Raw genomic sequence first — 6,262 nt, forward strand, 5'->3', positions numbered from 1 at the left:
AATAATTACCTAGCTGTGTGGTCTTGGGCGAGCCACTTAACCCCATTTGCCTTGCAAAAAAACCTAAAAAAGATAGATAGATAGAGAAATAAGCTACTAATGATTATGATGAGGAGGAGGAGGAGGAAGAGGAAGCATGAGAGAACCCAACCACGGATGGCTGCTATGGTGATAGAGAAGATTAAGGTTCATGCTCAGAAGACACTGAAGTTTACACAGTTATTTTTATCTCAAAAAGCAAAGTAACCACAAGCCCAAAAAGAATTTTTGGAAAAATTTTAAAAGAATTTTAAAAATCAAATAAGAGAAATTGAGGAAAAATTAGAAAACAAGAGTAATAAAATGTATGTCATGGGACACTGTTGTTCTATGAGAAACCAGGAGGGATGAGAATTCAGGAAAGCCTGGAGGGATTTGCATGAACTGATGCTGTGAGATGAGCAGAACCAGAAAAACATTGTGCACCCTAACAGCAGCATGGGGGTGATGATCAACCTTGATGAACTTGCTCATTCCATCAGTGCAACAATTAGGCACAATTTCAGGCTATCTGTGATGGAGAATACCATCAGTATCTAGAGAAAGAACTGTGGAGTTTAAACAAAGACCAAGAACTATTACCTTTAATTTAGAAAAAAAATCTGATATCTTATTATCTGATCTTGCTATCTCTTATACTTTGTTTCTTCCTTAAGGATATGATTTTTCTCTCTAATCACACTCAATTTGGATCGATGTACAACATGGAAAAAATGTAAAGACTGGCAAATTGCGTTCTGTGGGGGGTGGAGGGAGGGAAGTAAGTTTTTTTTAGGTTTTTTTACAAAATCTTTTTGTTTTTTAGGTTTTTGCAAGGCAAATGGGGTTAAGTAGCTTGCCCAAGGCCACACAGCTAGGTAATTATTAAGTATCTGAGGCTGGTTTGAACTCAGGTACTCTTGACTCCAGGGCCACTGGGTGCTCTACTACTGTGCCACCCAGCTGCCTTTGTCTCTGTTTTTCTTTACCTACCATTTTCTTATGAGTTGTAACTTCCTTCCACCCTTGCTTTCCCAAGCCTGAATAATAATTCCTTATAGTCAGAACCAAACTTAAGTACCCAGTGGCTACTTTAAAAATTAAAAAAAAGGGGGCGGCTAGGTGGCGCAGTGGATATAGCACCCTGAAGTTAGGAGGACCTGAGTTCAAATCCTTTCTTAGACACCCACTAGCTATGTGATCTTCAGCAAACTATATTATAAGACTGTAATTATCAAATATCTGATGCTGGCTAAGAAATAGAAAAGTGGGGACTACTAGGTGGCGCAGTGGATAAAGCACCAGCCCTGGAGTCAGGAGTACTTGAGTTCAAATCCAGCCTCAGACACTTAATAATTACCTAGCTGTGTGGCCTTGGGCAAGCCACTTAAACCCATTTACCTTGCAAAAAGCTAATATATATATATATATGTGTGTGTGTATATACATATACACATATACATATACATATATATATACATAAATTGTTCATAAGTAGGCAGAATCAATAAAATAAAAATGACAATTCTCCCTAATCTACTTATTCCATGCCATTCCAATTAAACTACCAAAAATTATTAACCCTGATTGCTTCACATCCAGGTCTATCTCCAGTCATCCTGATTCATACCTGGCCACAAGACCTCCCCCAATGGCTCTGGAGGAGAAAATGAGGTTAGTGACTTAGCACAGCACCTCCTCACTCAAATTCAATTCACTTGCTTGCCATGGTATCATCTCCCTGATGACATAGTCCTTTTCAGAAATGAAGGACAATCATTATGATGATGATGATGATGATGATGATGATGATGATAATGATGATGAGAGTAAAGGGAGAACGAAAGAGATTCTTAGAAGGAGTACAGATTAAGGGAGGGAGTGGTTAGAAGTCAATTAGATGGGGCAGCTAGGTGGCGCAGTGGATAAAGCACCAGTCCTGGAGTCAGGAGTACTTGGGTTCAAATCTGGTCTCAGACACTTAATAATTACTTACCGGGTGGCCTTGGGCAAGCCACTTAACCCCATTTGCCTTGCAAAAACCTAAAAAAAAAAAAAAAGATTTTGTACGAATAAAATCAATGAAGTCTAGATTGGAAAGTAAGCAGAAAAGGGGAGGTAATTTTAAAGAGAGTTTATATAGAGAACTTTGTCAAATTTATAAGAATATTAGTCATTTCCCAATTGCTAAAATGTCAAAGAATAACTGGCGGTTTTCAGATGAAGAAATCAGTTATCCATAGTCATATAAATACTCTAAACCATTATTGATTAGAGAAATTCAAATTAAAACAATTCTGAGATATTAGATCTATGTCCCAAAGACATTATAAAAAAAGGGAAAAAAGATCCACATGTACAAACCTACAGCAGCTATTTTTATGATGGTAAAGAATTGGAAATAGAGAGGATGTCCATCAATTGGGGAATGGTTGAACAAATTATGGTATATGAATGTGATGGAGTACAATTGTTCTATAAAAAATCCATAAGCAGGAACATGAGCCCTTGGCTGGAGGCAGTGGAATTCTGCCGGCCCTGGCCCCAGCCCTGGCCCTGGCCTGCTGTGTCCCCCTGGCCCGCATCCACCATATCCAAGACCGAGGACCCAAGTGGTTGGCGGGCTGCATGGCCGTGGAGAACCACATGAAGAATAACCAAGTGCTGGGCATTAGCGGCGGGTCTACCATTGTCCATGCCGTACAGTGGATAGCTGAAAGAGTGAAACAAGAAAACCTGAATGTTGTCTGTATTCCCAAGTCTTTTCAGGCCTGGCAGCTAATTCTTCAGAATGGTTTACCCCTAAGTGACCTGGACGGACACCCAGAGCTTGATCTTGCTATTGATGGTTCAGATGAAGTAGATGCTGACCTTAATCCCATCAAAGGTGGTGGAGGCTGTCTGACTCAGGTTTAGATTGTAGCCGGCTATACCAAATGTTTCATCGTTATTGCTGATTATAGGAAGGATTCAAAAAACCTTGGCGACCACTGGGTGAAGGGTATTCCCATTGAAGTCATCCCCATGGCCCAGGTCCCTGTGACCAGGGCCCTGTCCCGGAGGTTTGGCGGAGTGGCTGAGCTACGAATGGCTGAGTGCCAGGTGGGTCCTGTGGTGATGGACAATGGCAACTTTCTGAAGTTTGACTGAGTCCACAAATGGAGTGAAGTGAACATAGTGATACCAGGTGTTGGGGACACAGGTCTCTTTATCAACATGGCTGAAAGAATCTACTTTGGCATGGAAGATGGCTCGGTCATTGTGAGGGAGAGGCCATGTCACTGACCTAGGCCGGACCAGTCACCAAGGCAGAGAAGCCCAAGAGCCTTTGCCTTAATGTACTTGCCCCAGGACAGCCGGTCAGAGCATGGGGGGAGACTCCTGAAATATTGTTGAATGCCCCTGTCTTTTTTTTTTTAAAGAAATAGAGAAGCAAGGGGCAACTAGGTGGCTCAGTGGATAAAGCACCGGCCCTGGAGGCAGGAGTACCTGGGTTCAAATCCAGTCTCAGACACTTATTACCTAGCTGTGTGGCCTTGGGCAAGCCACTTAACCCCATTTGCCTTGCAAAAACCTAAAAAGAAGAAAAAAGAAATAGAGAAGCATATATATTTTTTCCTATCTAAAAATACTCACTTTTTAAAAAGAAATAAAAAAACTTGATTTCATGTTTTATATGAAATACTACCAAAAAAAAGACAGGGGTTTTTTTTGAGTCCTTGACTTGAGGCTGCTGGTTTCTTATTATTACTTTGAGTGTTTGGTTTTCTGGGGAATTCCAAAATGTCAGCCACTGTGCTAGCCCAGTTTGTTAAGGGCTGAACCAACAGCCCCTGATGCCTTAGAGGAGCCATTGATGATCTTTATGCCTTTGTTCATGATTTGTTGACTTATTTTTGAGTTTACATTTTCATAGCTCAAAGTAGTCACACATTTAGGCCTAGCGTGTGTGTGTGCACGCGCACACGTGCGTGAGCTAAGCAATGCCCTTGATAGTGACCTTCACAAGCCCCAGCCCTCCTCAGCTGAGGTCAGGCCACTCACCCCAACGGGGAAGCCCATGACCCTCGGCCTCCCTGCCAGAGAGGACTTTACTAGTACATCCTTGGTGCTGCTGGGAGAGACCTCTCAGGAGGATTTGTTTTTGTTGTCAACCTTTTTTGGATTATTTGTTTGCCTTTCTCCCCTAGGGTCTGTCACTTGCACAGTTGGGCATCAGATGACTCCTTTTGCATTCTGTGTGTATTGAAATAAAACAACTCCATGCTACTTCAAAAAAAAAATCATAAGCAGGTGGACTTCAGAAAAGTCTGGAAAGTTACATGAACTGATGCAGAACGAAGTGAGCAGAACCAGAACATTGTACACAGTAACAGCAACATTATGTGATCAGCTATGTTAGACTTAGCTCTTTTCAGAAATACAGTGATCAAAGACGATTTCAAAAGACATGAATAGAAAATGCCATCCATGTTCAGAGAAAAATACTGAATACAGATGAAAGCATACAATTTTCACTTTTTTCAAGTTAATTTTTTGCTTTTTCTTTCTCATAATTTTTCCTTTTTGTCCTGATTCTTCTTTCATAATATCTCTAATATGGAAATAAGTTTAACATGGTTGTACATGAATAACTTTTATCATATTGCTTGATGTCTGAGGGAAGGAGATGAGAAGGGAGGAAGAAAATTTGGAACTCAGAATTTTACAAAAATGAATATTGAAAACTATTTTTGCATAATTGGGGAAATACTATTAAGATGAAAAAAGAAAGAACTGATAAATGGTGGTATACATAATATAGTTTTATATATAATATAAATCTGCATCAAATGGTAGCTTTCTTTATTGTAGGATGGGGAAGGAGAGAGGGAGATAGTTGGGAATTTTAAATGTAATAAAAAATAATTTTAAAAATTAAAAAATAAAGTATTCCATAAACTTTGATGAGAATAAAAGATGAGAGTGTAAAAACTGGCTTGAAGTTTAACATTAAAAAAAAAACTAAGATTTTGGCAACTGGTGCCAGCAAATTAAGGGAAAAGAAATGTTGGATTTTTTATTCTTTGGCACAAATATCAATGAAGATGGCAACTGTAGACATGAAATTAAAAGATGCTTGCTCCTTGGAAGGAAAGCTATGGCACATCTGAACACATTAAGAAGCAGAGACATCATCTTTTTGACAATGGTCTGTATAGTCAAGCTTATGATTTTTCCAGTAGCAATGTTTGATTATGAGAATTGGGAGTATAAGGAAAGCTGAATGCCACAGAATCGATACTTTTGAATTATGGTGCTGATGAAGACTTGGATAGCAAAATCAAATTAGTCAATACTTAAAAGAAATTAATTCAGACTAATGCACTACTGAAGTTGAAGCACTTTGGTCACAGTAAGACAGGACTCATTGGAAAACACCTAGATGATGGGGAAGATTAAAGACAAAAGAAAAAGGTGACAGCAGAGGAAGAGATGACAGTGTCACAGAAGCGATGATGATGAACTTGGATAGACTTCGACAGGTAGTGGAGGTTAGAAGGTCTGGTGTCATGAAGAGTCAGACATGAGTTACCAACTGATCAACTAGGGTTTTTTTTTTTGGTAATTCAGTTGTCTATTGTACAGAGGCCACCCAGCATACACAATATAACCATTAATAGGAAGTAAATAAGTTTAGAAGGAAAAGACCTCCCTCTAGTGATACCAGACAAATACTTCAGATCTGAAGCCCACTCTGGCTCAGTCGTGATGTTACTTAACTTCTCTCTGATGCTCCTGGGGGACAGATAATTGACCCTGGGTTCTTAAGGACTATGTCAGTAGAGCATGGGCTCTCTATAAGGTCCTACCAAGGTGGAAAGGCTTTGATTGAAAGTACATAGTGATGAGTACCCATTATCCAAGAACTAACCTAGCTGTTTGAAGAGATTCACCCAAAGCCAGCCCCAGGGTGGAAGCAAAATTTTGGCACATTTTGGCCAAGGTAACTCTTGACTGTTCAGTTTAGTCACAAAGGGGTCAACTGTATCAGTGAAGGGAAAAGCAGAAACTTTCTGCAATAAAACATTATACTCCACAGAAGAGACCAAATGAACATTTTAAGTACTGTGCATTTAAGGCATTCTAAACATCCAGTCCATTCTACAAAGCTAGTTATGTTCTGTTCATCCTATGCATAGCTTGCTTTGGATATATTTGTTTGCATGCTGCTGCTGTGTTTCATCCATTAGGGTGTAAGATC

General features: G+C 39.7%; 1 pseudogene; it reads left to right on the forward strand.

The window, feature by feature from the left end:
• The first annotated feature begins 2,372 nt into the window (after positions 1-2,372).
• Positions 2,373-3,303, forward strand: LOC141489521 (ribose-5-phosphate isomerase pseudogene; annotated as a pseudogene).
• Positions 3,304-6,262: the final 2,959 nt, after the last annotated feature.

The sequence above is a fragment of the Macrotis lagotis genome, chromosome 5 (genome assembly GCF_037893015.1).
Source record: "Macrotis lagotis isolate mMagLag1 chromosome 5, bilby.v1.9.chrom.fasta, whole genome shotgun sequence".
NCBI classification, from domain to species: Eukaryota; Metazoa; Chordata; class Mammalia; order Peramelemorphia; family Peramelidae; genus Macrotis; species Macrotis lagotis.